Here is a 14,643-nt window from a genome sequence, read left to right as displayed (position 1 = left end):
TATATGCCGACTACTAAGAAATAAAAATCATGAAATTTCATCAGATGCAGGTTGTCGAAGACCAAGAGGAAGTTTTATGGCCGACAACAGGATAACAATAGGAAATATCATGTTATCTAATGAAATATGAAGCCAGGCGTGTTTGGAACTTGTTGGTATGCCTAGTGGTTCCGTTGTCACACCCTAAATGGTAGTCAAGATTGTGACTTTACCCGGATTTGACCTAGATTTGTATGGCGGGTGTCGCCGTGACCTAGATTTGTATGGCGGGTGTCGTCGTGACCTAGATTTGTATTGCGGGTGTCGTCGTGACCTACATTTGTATGGCGGGTGCCGTCGTGACTTAGATTTGAATGACGGGTGTCGCCGTGACATAGATTTGAATGGTGGGTGTCGCCGTGCCCTAGATTTGTATGGCGGCGGTAGTCGTGACCTATATTTGTATGACGGTTGTCGTCGTGACTTAGATTTGTATGACGGGTGTCGCCGTGACCTAGATTTGTAAAGTGGGTTTTGCCGTGACCTAGATTTGTATGGCGGGTGTCGTCGTGACCTAGATTTGTATGGCTGGTGTCGTCGTGACCTAGATTTGTGTGGCGGGTGTCGCCGTGACCTAGATTTGTATGGTGGGTGTCGCCGTGACTTAGATTTGTATGGCTGGTGTCGTCGTGACCTAGATTTGTATGGCTGGTTTCGTCGTGACCTAGATTTTTATGGTGGGTGTCGCCGTGACCTAGATTTGTATGGCGGGTGTCGCCGTGACTTAGTTTTGTATGGTGGGTGTCGCCGTGACTTAGATTTGTATGGCGGCGGTCGTCTATGAAGCAGAAGACGCTTACTCTTCCGGAAAACATGGTTGTAATTTCTTTGCACTTTTTCAGAAGTTTCTATGCATTTTGTTTTATTTTTGGTTATATTTTGCTCTCGTATATTCAATGTTGAGTTTGAATTATGGTTTCATTACTTTATTTGTATTTATTGTTGGTGCTGAATGCAAAATCGTTTACCCGTTTGATTTGACTGTTAAAGGTTTTTAAAATAAATTGTCAAAGACACACAATAAGGTTTTTAATTTAAATTGTTGAAAGAAATACGATCACGTAGAAAACAACAGTGAACGATATCGTGAGAAACACTTGAAGAAGCAGGAATCGTAGGGTATGGTGGCCGGTTAGGGCCACCTCGTGATCTCAAGGCGCGAGGCGCGAGGCGAGCTCACGAGTTCGAAAGATTGCGAGGCGAGGCGCGAGGCGAGCTCACAAGATTGCGAGGCGAGGAACCTCGCGACCTCGCCTCGTGATCTCGTGATCTCGTGATCTCGCGATCTCGCGACCTCGCGACCTCGCCTCGTAACCTTGCGATCTCGCGTCCTCGACTTTAGGTCGAGGTTGCGAAGTTGCAAGATTACGAGGTGGCCCTAACTAGCCACCATAGTACTGAGCTTTTACCAGTATGTATTAAGAACGGTTGAAGACATCTTTTGAGATCTATTGTATGGTACATGTATTGGTCCACAGGTTTGTCATAGCAGATTTTATATCCTAAAGTAAACGTGGATGAGATCCCCTGTTTTTTACAAATTCTAGAATTGTTTAATCAGTTACATTTGGTGGAAAATAGGAAGGATATTGATTTAGAGATTTGCTGTTTCACATGAACTTCCTGACTGAAATCTGTTATGCAAATGATAAAAAAAACCGTAGTTTTTTCTATGAATTCCAACTCTGGAAATTCATATCAGATAATTGGATGTTTGTCACATTAATGAACATTGGGCATGCACAAGCTTGCTTCCAATTATTCCATGTAGTCAGCATTTGGTTCAAGGTATGTTTCTATTTTTATAAGAAACTTTTCCTGAAAATGACTTCGAGAGATTGGTTTTAAAAATACGCCATGCTCGGATTATTTCGTCTTGTACTTTAATATATCATACTACCATAGCCTTTGTCACAATTCTGGTTCAAATTATGAGAAACTTAACTTGGATGTGACATAGATATACATGGTGGATGTCATCGATACATCGAGAGACGCGTACCCTTCCTAAACACCTGTGTTTATTCCTTTTAATTTTTCAAGTGTCTTCGTGTCAATTTCCCCCATAGTTTTTCCCTAGTGTTATCGACTTTTAGTTAGAATTGTGATTTGGTTTGAATACTCCTGGCGCCATAGGGATGTTGGTCTTTCACAGAGTAGTATATTGTGGTGAATTTCGTTAAAAGAACTAAACAGATTGTAGGCAACTTGACCAGGTCTGGCTGACGAGAAGCGTCCTTTGGTAGGTAGTATACTTAAGTGGAAATGCTTTCTTGTTTTAGTATAATATTGCAAATTATTTGTTGTTTTTTTTTTCGTGTGTTTTTTTTTTTTTTTTTTTTTACATCATTACTTTTTTCTCAGATTTAATTCTTTCTAATCTCGTAGGATGGTGACCAATTGACTGAAGGAATGGTAATTTATTTAATCCAGTAACTATTTGATCATTTTTTCTGGGATTTACACTACGGATGATTCAGTCCCTGAGGACCCGAGTCAAGGGAAGATAACTCCCTGGGATACGAAGGGGTTTAGGTAGAAGAGAAAAGACAAAAGTACGGTTCAAGCGATTTTCTAATGAGTGTAGTAGATCTTCTTTACCGGAGATGTTTAAGCATTTCCGAATCTGCAGCGCGGACAGTCATACACAAAAAGAGAAAAATAAATATATATATATTTATTTTAAACACTTCGCGTAAAATAAGAGGCTTATATACGAATAAGACAGACACAGACAATCTATTTGAATTTTGAGTGTCTTTTTTACCGTTTTTCCCCCGCTGTTGCGTAATGATATAGTATAGAAATTGATCGTAACATTCATATTATATTGAAATTAAAAATTAAGATGGACAATGGAAATGAAAATATGTATATCTCAAGCGAAAAAAAAACCCTACTTACCTTCGACTGTTGAGATACAGAGGATGGTACAATTAAAAACAGATCCGACAAAAGCTGTTACAGATACCACGCTCATGATGTATCGAGATGCCCGGATGTCCCGGCTGTGAGGCGGAGACATGACGTCACGTTAAATCCGGAACCGGAAATAACACAAACACAAAACGTAGATTCCAATACTTGTTTACATCCTCAAAGAGAATCAAATTTGTATTACTGGTCCAAGATAAACAGGAAAATATACTGACGTAGATACTTCCACTCAATTACCCACATATTGGCATCCGAGTTTACTGGTATGATATCTGAAAATCAAATGATACGCTGATGATAGGCATCAATTAGCATGTGGGAGGGTCAAGACCAATAATCGCTTGTAGCGAATCAATGAAATGGACACTGAAACGTATATTTCTCTAATGAAGCATTAAGGAAATAATTCCTTGTTTTTTTTTAATTCATCAAATAAGGATAACAAATGCCCAATATAGAAACTAGAATCTAATAAGAAAATTGAGAAGAAATTATGAATATTTTTTCAACGATAAAACGTAATAAAAAATTAAACTCTATGCAATATACATAATACCATTTTTGCTATTAAAAATAATTTGTTAAAAAAAATTATCTATGTCATTTATTTTGCTTTTGTTTTTTGTTTTGCTTGTTTTTTTGTTTTTGTTTGTTTGTTTGTTTGTTTGTTTGTTTTGTTGTTGTTGTTGTTTTGTTTTTGTTTACAAAAGACAAAAGACTTCATTCTTACTTTTTAACATGACAATGAAATAATAGGAATAGCCTAAGTAATACTATGTAGTACATATGCAGCTTAATTTTATCATTGTGAGATCTTAAAAGGCCTTTGTTGATAGCAAACCCATGTCTTTACTTTAAAAAAATCACGATCAATTAATCCGATTAAAGATCTATTTTAGTAAATTTTCTATGATGAACTGAAAACTAGTGATATTGAGTTGTTTAGTAAATCGAACCTGTATGTTAACGTGCGCCCTTAACCATACTGCATTAAGGATAACTAGCCATCATTAGAAGCAATGCTTTACATCTCTAGTGGAATATTTGGAACATCATTCATGAAGAAGATAAAATAAAGATAGCAATTACTTCCGGAAGCTGAACACATCTAACGACAGAACCAGTTCACCAGTTTTTTCCGGATTTGTATCATATTTGACAAAAAATAATCGACACATTGGGTAATGGCGTGGCTTTGTATCATTAGCATTTAAAGATAATGGCGTTTTTATGTTTGGTTTCGTCATCAACGAAATTGCGAGTTAGAAATCGTCCATTAATGACGTCAAATTTCTAAGATCACGATGGTAACTAAGGACTAAAAATAAAGCCACTTAATCGATTTTATACAAAGCTTTGAAATCAGTTAATTAATTGCTGCTGTTAAAGTTTTGTTTTTCTTTAATGAAATTGATCGAAAGTTAAAAAGGAAATAATTTGTAAGGTTATTGGTATTTTTTTCATTATGTAAATTTTGTAAGTAGAGCAGTCACGCTCTCGAAACAAATTAATCAATCTTTATAGTTTTACACTTTATGCTTAATTGATACAGACATAATATTCTAAAATCTCAATAAAATTTTCTTAATGATACCCAGTAAAACCTCGATTTTAGATACAATTAACCAATCAGCCTCGATATGACGTTTTTCCTTTATAAACAATAAAACCTCAATATAGTGTCTCACGTCCATATTATGTAAATCTCGATATAACGCCTTTTGTTTATTCTTAGCAAAACCTAGATAGCATGCCAATCCTTTGTATACGGTAAACACATATATTCCCTGTTAACCTACAGTAATATATCGATTTAACGCCTCTTGTTTATTTATTTTACTTCAATACTTCGATAAAATGTCTCTGTTGAAAGAAAAAAACTTCATATCACGTCCAAGTTGATCAACAGTAAAACCTTGATATAACGCCCCTCGTTTATATACAGTAAAACCTTGATATAACGCCCTCGTATATATACAGTAAAACCTAGATATAACGCCCCTCGTTTATATACAGTAAAACCTAGATATAACGCCCCTCGTTTATACCTCAATATAACGCCCCTCGTTTATATACAGTAAAACCTTGATATAACGCCCCTCGTTTATACACAGTAAAACCTAGATATAACGCCCCTTGTATATATACAGTAAAACCTCGACATAACGCCCCTCGAATATATACAGTAAAACCTTGATATAACGCCCCTCGTTTATATACAGTAAAACCTAGATATAACGCCCCTCGTATATATACAGTAAAACCTAGATATAACGCCCCTCGTATATATACAGTAAAACCTAGATATAACGTCCCTCGTTTATATACAGTAAAACCCAAATATAACGCCCCTCGTTTATACCTCAATATAACGCCCCTCGTATATACACAGTAAAACCTTGATATAACGCCCCTCGTATATACAGTAAAACCTAGATATAACGCCCCGGGCCTCGTTTATATACAGTAAAACCTAGATATAACGCCCCTCGTTTATACCTCAATATAACGCCCCTCGTTTATACACAGTAAAACCTTGATATAACGCCCCTCGTTTATACACAGTAAAACCTAGATATAACGGCCCTCGTTTATACCTCAATATAACGCCCCTCGTTTATACACAGTAAAACCTAGATATAACGCCCCTCGTTTATACACAGTAAAACCTAGATATAACGCCCCTCGTATATATACAGTAAAACCTTGATATAACGCCCCTCGTATATATACAGTAAAACCTAGATATAACGCCCCTCGTTTATATACAGTAAAACCTAGATATAACGCCCCTCGTTTATACCTCAATATAACGCCCCTCGTATATACACAGTAAAACCTTGATATAACGCCCCTCGTATATATACAGTAAAACCTAGATATAACGCTCCTCGTTTATATACAGTAAAACCTAGATATAACGCCCCTCGTTTATACCTCAATATAACGCCCCTCGTTTATACACAGTAAAACCTTGATATAACGACCCTCGTTTATACTCAATAAAACCTAGATATAACGCCCCTCGTATATATACAGTAAAACCTTGATATAACGCCCCTCGTATATATACAGTAAAACCTTGATATAACGCCCCTCGTTTATATACAGTAAAACCTAAATATAACGCCCCTCGTATATATACAATAAAACCTTGATATAACGCCCCTCGTTTATACACAGTAAAACCTTGATATAATGCCCCTAGTTTATACACAATAATACCTCGATATAACATCCCTCCTTTATATACAATAATACCTCGATATAACGCCCCTCGTTTATATACAGAAAAACCTCGATTTAACAACCTTCGTTTATATACAGAAAACCTCGATATAACGCCCCTCGTTTATATACAGAAAAACCTCGATATAACACCCCTCGTTTATATACAGAAAACCTCGATATAACGCCCCCTCCCCCGCTTGTATACAGTAATACCTCGATAAAGTGCCCCCAATATACTGTAAAACTTCGTCATGATGCCACGTTTATTCACATTTAAACCTTGATATAATGCCCCTCGTTTAAACACAGTAAAAAAAACCCATTTTTTTCACGCCCCTCGTTTATATACATTAATACCTCGATAAAACACCCCTCGTTTTTAAACGGTAATACCTCGATATAACGCCCCTCGTTTATAAACATGAAAATCTCGTCATAACGCCTCTCGTTTATACACAGGGAAATATCGTCATAACGCCCCTCGTTTATAAACAGGGAAATCTCGTCATAACGCCCCTCGTATATACACATGGAAATCTCGTCATAACGCCCCTCGTTTATACACAGGGAAATCTCGTCATAACGCCCCTCGTTTAGACACAGGGAAATCTCGTCATAACGCCCCTCGTTTATACACAGGGAAATCTCGTCATAACACCCCTCGTTTATACACAGGGAAATCTCGTCATAACGCCCCTCGTTTATACACAGGGAAATATCGTCATAACGCCTCTCGTTTATAAACAGGGAAATCTCGTCATAACGCCTCTCGTTTTAAAATGAAACTTTGGTATTATGATCAGCGTTACAATACAGTAAGTGTCGAATTTCTATTTGCTTTGTATTTTCACTATATACAATTACGACTATATATATAACCCTACCAAACGAAATAGAGAGTTAGCAAGTCATAGTTCTCACCTTACTCCCATTGGTGTATTGATATGAAGAACAATGTTCGTGACGTCGTCACTAATTACATCTATTATTAATAAAGATATTGTTTTATTGAAGAAAGGCGATATGTGACCCGTTTGTAGGTACAACAATGTTGTTTCTTAAACAAAGAAATGAACGAATGTCGATAAAGGTGTTCATCGAATATGAACATTGCTTGATTATTGTTTCGTCTGTCGAAAGTGAACCCATTTTGTAAACTGACCATTGTTAATATAATAAAGTCAGAGTTACTTCCCTTGTGTCCAAAGATCGATCGAACAGTCCCCTTATAGAGGGCGCTTTGTATCAACTTCCTTTTCAAGACACAAGCAGGGTTGACAAAAAAAAAAGAAAAAAAAACTTAAATCACTAAATGACACTGGTTTTTTTCTGACGTCACTCTATTAAGTGGATTTTTGACTTGATGAAAATTCATGCTTCCGGGTAAAAAAAAAAAAGACTTTAATCAATCTAACTCGCAACAATGCATTTATTTTATGTTTAATAAAGGTGAATATCACCTCGCTTCAAAGCATTGATAAAAACGTTGAAATTGAATTGATTTTTCTAAAATAACGCCCCTCATTTCTTGTAAAACTGTTGCGTTTTTCAAGCCCCGTTTTAGTCTTAAAACTTGAAATAGATCTTTTCGACATATCGTCAATTGCCTTTATAAAACACCAGGGTACAATATAACGAGGTTTTTCTGTAAAGGTGTCCAGATGAATATCAGATATTGCAACAAAATTACGTTGTAATGGAGAAGATTCCATCCACAGGGGCTTGGTACGACTTTCCCAATGATGGTCCATATATATATTTGTTTTATATATATATGGACCATCATTTGGAAAATCGTGCCAAGCCCCTGTGATACCATCTGTACTAGGGAAAAAGATAAGTGAGGGGGGAGCGCTTTCGTCATGTGGAATAAAACGGCATGTTCCTGCAGCTTTGATCTATTATTAGATTTGAGGAACAAACACATGATTGTTTGAATGGTATCTGATATAAAACAGACGTCACAGTTTGGCATCGGATTGATAAAAATAGCAACTTTGAAGACTTGGCGGAAAAGCAAGCCATGCACTCTCATTAGTTATGTTTTGTCTACATTTTTAGGTTTAAAAATTTGACCGACTTTTATCATTGCTCAATTGATTTCCCAAAGATGTGATCTGATATTGTAACAGGCAGGCGAGAAGTATGGTTTCATTTGTGTTCAGATCCGCTACTCCAAACTTTCAAAACATCACACTGCCGATACGTATTGTATAAGTAACGACCGTATTACCGTTAGTGCGTTATACGTGCTGTTTAATATTTGAGTGAGAAAATATCTTTAAGTTTGTATCTATCGGATAAGTCTGAATATAATATATCAAATTGAATATTTTTCGCTTTCTATATCAATTTTTGCGACGAATTATCTTCCGAAAAGTTAAACATTTTGAAAAGTTATACAGTTAGATTGGTATGTATCTACAACTGTTTGTTCTTTGCAGGAAATTCTAGATATTTCACCCGAACTTCCTAAATTCAAGTCTAGCTACCGAGTACAAAACGCTTATTTCCAATACGCTAAAGTTTTCATCGTGTTTACGTCTGCTTTGCATCCTCCATTTCAAAATAAAGGGTAGCCATTTTATATTTCAAATGACAATTTTATCAAGTGACCGTTTTGTGACGATGTTGATGTTCAAGAGCCGAGTTTAATACAAGACTTAGATAACATTGGGAATGGTATCTACGCCCTAGCCAATGTTATTGGTTAAAATCTTCATGAGGCGATAATTAAGTTTCTCTTTTACCTAAAACGCGTAAGTGTGATAGCACTATTGTGACGTCATAGGTAAATGATGTCACGTGTGTTGAATTGGCAGTAGCATAGTGAAGGTCATGAAAGGAAGGATTTTTTTTCACTTTTTTTATCTGGTGAATATAAAGATAAAGGAATTATGTGATAAATAGAATTTTTCATTCGTGTCAGTTTGTGATATGGCATTGATTGACATGTAAATGAGATGAACCCTCCTAAATGGCTTTGTCGAAAACCTCGATTACTAATTAGTATTAACAACAAATGTGAAAATATCTAAACTTTGTAAACTTTTCGTCAAACTAAAAGAAGACTGTATTAGCTGGCCAGTGATAGAGGAGTTTAAAACATATAAATGTAATTAAGGAAATAAATAAATCTTCGTTAATACTTGCTTGGAATCCATCGTAAATGTTCACAGAAATATTCCTCTTACATGTATCCAGAAAAATAAATCCCAGATGTTATTTTACAAATGTAATGTCCAGTACTAGAATTCGTTATTAAATAACTTCGATCCATGTCACCACAAAACAAGAATTCCAGATGTAATCCACAGAAATATTTTTAGATATCATTATTTTTTTTGTAAAAAAAAAAGGAAGAAAAGGCGTGAAATTTCAAGCTCGTATGCCTTCCATGTTCTGGGTAGTGTATTTATATCGCCACGCTAACACTGGCTCAATGACTTCCTGACGATAGTTTCATATCTGATGATTACAGGTGTACAAGGTAAAATTACATATTACCTTCACAAAAACTATCTGATCGCGAAAACAACCAGTTATGTTAAATCCGGCCTGTGAAATGCGCGCGAACACGTGAAACACAGCAGCTGCAACCGATACATGTATCTAAGGCGTCTGTTTCAACCTATCCTCGTGATAGCATTCAAATGTAGCCCACAGCTTGGCACCTAACTCTTCGATCAGCGATCGCTCTCATACGCTTTGCTTCAGACGCCCTAGCTGTGACGGATTTTTCACGCGAGTAATGGCTATTCGCACGCGCGCATAACTAAGGCTTTGACTTTTACGGTTAGTTATTTTCACTTAATTGAAATGTATAGAAATCGGGGGATGAACACAACAATAAACATATTGTCGCTGTGGGTTCTTTTATTTTAAAGTGCTTTAACAATATGAAATTAATCTTAAAAGTACTGGCAGTTTTGAAACTTCGGTATAATCTCTCAACGCAGATGAATGGATTTCTAATTCATGTTGTCAAAAACAGTTAAATTTTTTTTTTGAAAATGTGATAACTCAAGACAGGAAAATGCAGTAGTTAATGAGAAATGAAATCAAGTGGAGGAATATTGATCTAGTTCTTTTTTATCATTCAATTTATCTATTATTTATTTATTTATTTTCGATTCGAGTGCCACATTCATTTCCACACCTCAACATACTCATTGTAGTATTTTGTCGAGTTTTCATTATTATAGCAGGAAAAAAAACAAAAAAACAACAACATAAGTTATGTACATACGTACAATCCCTTGGTTAAGCAAAACAGCAATATATTTATATTAATCAAAATCAATAATCAATAATTAAAACTCCCGGTGCTTTGGCGGGGGTAGTCAATTTCATGATTACATCGGCTGAGTATGTTAGAGAAATAAATTATAACCATTCTCAGCAGAAATAAGTTTTGTGACGTCATAATACACTGACGTGTGTCATGAAGGAGTGCGTGATGTCATTAAGGAGTGCGTGATGTCATTAAGGAGTGCATGATGTCATTAAAGGAGTTTGTGGTGTCGTTCAAGAAGTGCGTAATGTCGTTCAAGAAGTGCGTGATGTCATTAAGGAGTGCGTGATGTCATTAAGGAGTGCATGATGTCATTCAATGAGTGTGTGATGTCGTTCAAGGAGTGCGTGGTGTCATTAAAGGAGTGCGTGATGTCGTTCAAGGAGTGCGTGATGTCATTAAAGGAGTGCGTGATGTCATTAAGGAGTGCGTGACGTCATTAAAGGAGTGCGTGATGTCATTAAATGAGTGCGTGATGTCATTAAGGAGTGCGTGACGTCATTAAAGGAGTGCGTGATGTCATTAAAGGAGTGCGTGATGTCATTCAAGGAGTGCGTGATGTCATTAAAGGAGTGCGTGGTGTCATTAAAGAAGTGCGTGGTGTCATTCAAGGAGTGTGTGATGTCATTAAAGGAGTGCGTGATGTCATTAAAGGAGTGCGTGATGTCATTAAGGAGTGCGTGATGTCATTGAAGGAGTGCGTGAGGTCATTCAAGGAGTGTGTGATGTCATTAAAGGAGTGCGTGATTTCATTAAAGGAGTGCGTGGTGTCATTGAAGGAGTGCGTGATGTCATTCAAGGAGTTTGTGATGTCATTCAAGGAGTGATTGGTATCATTAAAGAAGTGCCTGTCGTCTTTCAAGGAGTGTGTGAGGTCATTACAGGAGTGCGTGATGTCATTAAAGGAGTGCGTGATGCCATTAAAGGAGTGCGTGATGTCATTCAAGGAGTGCGTGATGCCAGTAAAGGAGTGCGTGATGTCATTTAAGGAGTGCGTGATGTCATTAAAGGAGTGCGTGATGCCATTAAAGGATTGCGTGATGTCATTCAAGGAGTGCGTGATGCCATTAAAGAAGTTCCTGAGGTCATTCAAGGAGTGTGTGATGTCATTAAAGGAGTGTGTGATGTCTTTAAAGGAGTGTGTGGTGTCATTCAAGGAGTGCGTGATGTCGTTCAAGGAGTGTGTGATGTCATTAAAGGAGTGCGTGATGTCATTAAAGGAGTGCGTGATGTCATTAAGGAGTGCGTGGTATCATTCAAGGAGTGCGTGATGTCATTAAAGGAGTGCGTGGTGTCATTAAGGAGTGTGTGATGTCATTAAAGGAGTGCGTGATGTCATTAAGGAGTGTGTGATGTCATTAAAGGAGTGTGTAATGTCATTAAAGGAGTGTGTTATGTCATTAAAGTCGTGCGTGATGTCATTAAAGTCGTGCGTGATGTCATTAAAGGAGTGTGTGATGTCATTAAAGGAGTGCGTGATGTCATTAAAGGAGTGCGTGATGTCCTTCAAGGAGTGCGTGGTGTCATTAAAGGAGTGCGTGATGTCATTAAAGGAGTGCGTGACGTCATTAAAAAAGTGCGTGGTGTCATTCAATGATTGCGTGGTGTCATTCAAGGAGTGCGTGGTGTCCTGTGGTGACATGCGACGGGCCTCCCGTATGTTGTTAAGTACGATAGTCACCAACTACTACAAAAACCTTTTATTATAGCAATTGTATATAAACTATGTCTCTCTATGTATTAATTAACTTTGAGTTATATATTTTTCAATTCGCTAAGGAATTTTATGTCCAATAGATTCTATATTACATAAAAAACAATTCTTTGAGCAAATGGTATAAGGTGCAAGAATAAGCTACTATTTGCATTTACAGCTTTTTATATGTTTCAAAATAACGATTGAAAATATGTTCTTCATTTAAAACTTATGAAGCTAAAAAGAGCTTGTTTGTAATCACACAACGCTATCTTTGAACTTTCTCTGTATGATTCTAAAATTACACTAGACGTGCTGTATTTATCATCCCGTAACGACGCTTCCGGCAAAGTCAATTTCTGGGCTGTAGTATGCGCAGTTGTAATTATACAGAGCTTGGCTCATAATTAAAAGCTTGTTTTTAAAATGTCGAATAACATGTTTTTCGTATTTCCAAATTTGAGAGATTATTGTGAAGATAATTTTACTTTTCGGTATTATCATCAATGTACTGAACTTTTGTATTTTATCCTTATCAACTGAAAATGAAAGTTGTAAATTAATTTTCACCGTCAGATTTAGAGACGTCAACTACTTGTAGGCATGTTTTTATGATACCCACGCACGCGCGCGGGCACACACAAATACACATACACACACTATTATGGATTTTTTTTCAATCGTTTTTGGTTCAGTCTCCATGACAACGTGGAGCTATTTTGCGCATGAATCTTTGTAATCATTATCATTTTTCATTGCGTAAGAACAAATATAGTAAACCTCAATACGAGACTTCGGCACCAATACAAAAATATGCTAGCAACCACTTATTCAACTGACGATAGTGCCCGAGTGCCGAACGGATCCCTTAGGGACCCGAGCTCCATTTGCCCCTGCAAAAAATCATGTGATTGAAAATACTTTCATTGTAAATGACCAACAGCACTAATTCAAGGTCTTTGACATCAATCGACGTTACGAAGATTGGTTTTCTGTTTCTATAATAAAACGTATTTTTCTGTTGTCGAGAGGTTGATACGACCGAAAAGCATTTACCATATGAAGCATACTGCCTCAATCGGGCTCATAATGTCAATAGGAATTTCTGCATGAATTTATGGAAGTCATTTGCATCTAGATGAGATTAAATATTGATCAAATGTAACTCCTAAATAAATCTGTAATTTAGTAATGTAGATCGGGATCGATGTATCTGAAATTACCCCAAACTGATTGTTTATTAACCACGAGGTCGGCAACAATAGCACGAGACAAGAAAACGTGACGATATATATATATCTGTTTACAATACAAGCTTGACAACAAAGCTTTTCTACGTAATCTGAATACTATAATAGTACATCCCATTGGGTTTTTCTATCTTTAATGAGTCGGTGTCTCTTGTACATATTTAACGCTGTCAGCAAAATTTCGTCATGTTGACCACACTTACAAAAAAAAAAAAAAACCCATTAAACTGACAACGCTTGCAACAAAATGTCGTTTAAAAGATCACACTTCCAACAAAACCTCGTTATACTGACACCACTAACAGCAACATCTCATTATACTGACAACACTTACAGCAACATCTCATTATACTGACACCACTAACAGCAAACATCTCATTATACTGACAACACTAACAGCAACATATCATTATACTGACAATACTTAGACGAAATTTTCGTTTAATTACTAAAATTACAACAAAACCTCGTTATACTGACACCACTAACAACACCATTTCTTCATATTGACAACAACCTTTTGATAGTGACAACGCTAATAAAATAAATTCGTCATTCTGTCAACACTGACAGCCGAATCCCATTATATGGATAACACTATGCTGGCAACGCTCACAACAAAGTGTCGTTATACTGACAACATTGAACAAATATCGTTGTATTATTAACACTTAAAGAAATCCTTACACCTAGTCTCGTTACTCTGCCTACGTTTATAACAAAACTGTTTTATTAAAGCTTAATTATTTTACAGCAATATCTCGATGTGAAAGCAAGATAATATTTTCAATATTACACAATTAATCATAATGATACTACATTTTCTGAAAATAAACTTACCATATTACTCATATTATAAAGCAAACCTTCGTTAATATGGCAACACTGTCATAAAACCTTTAACATACAAAATGTATCAACATTGTGACCAAACAAACCTTCGCTAACATTGTAACAAAACCTTAATTAGCATTCCACCAATATAATATTACCTTCGTAAACATTCCAACATGGTTAACGAAGTCTCCGGTACTAGCAACTTTATAACCAAACCTTCACTAACGTGGCAACATTGTAACTTAACTTTCGTTAACATGGCAACATTGTTACCAAATATTCATTAACATGGGCACATGGGAGCCAAACCTTTCTATAACATGGCAACATTGCAACCAAATCTTCGTTGCTCTGGCAAC

The sequence above is a fragment of the Pecten maximus genome, chromosome 10, assembly GCF_902652985.1.
Source record: "Pecten maximus chromosome 10, xPecMax1.1, whole genome shotgun sequence".
NCBI lineage: Eukaryota > Metazoa > Mollusca > Bivalvia > Pectinida > Pectinidae > Pecten > Pecten maximus.
Note: the sequence above shows the minus strand (reverse complement) of the source record.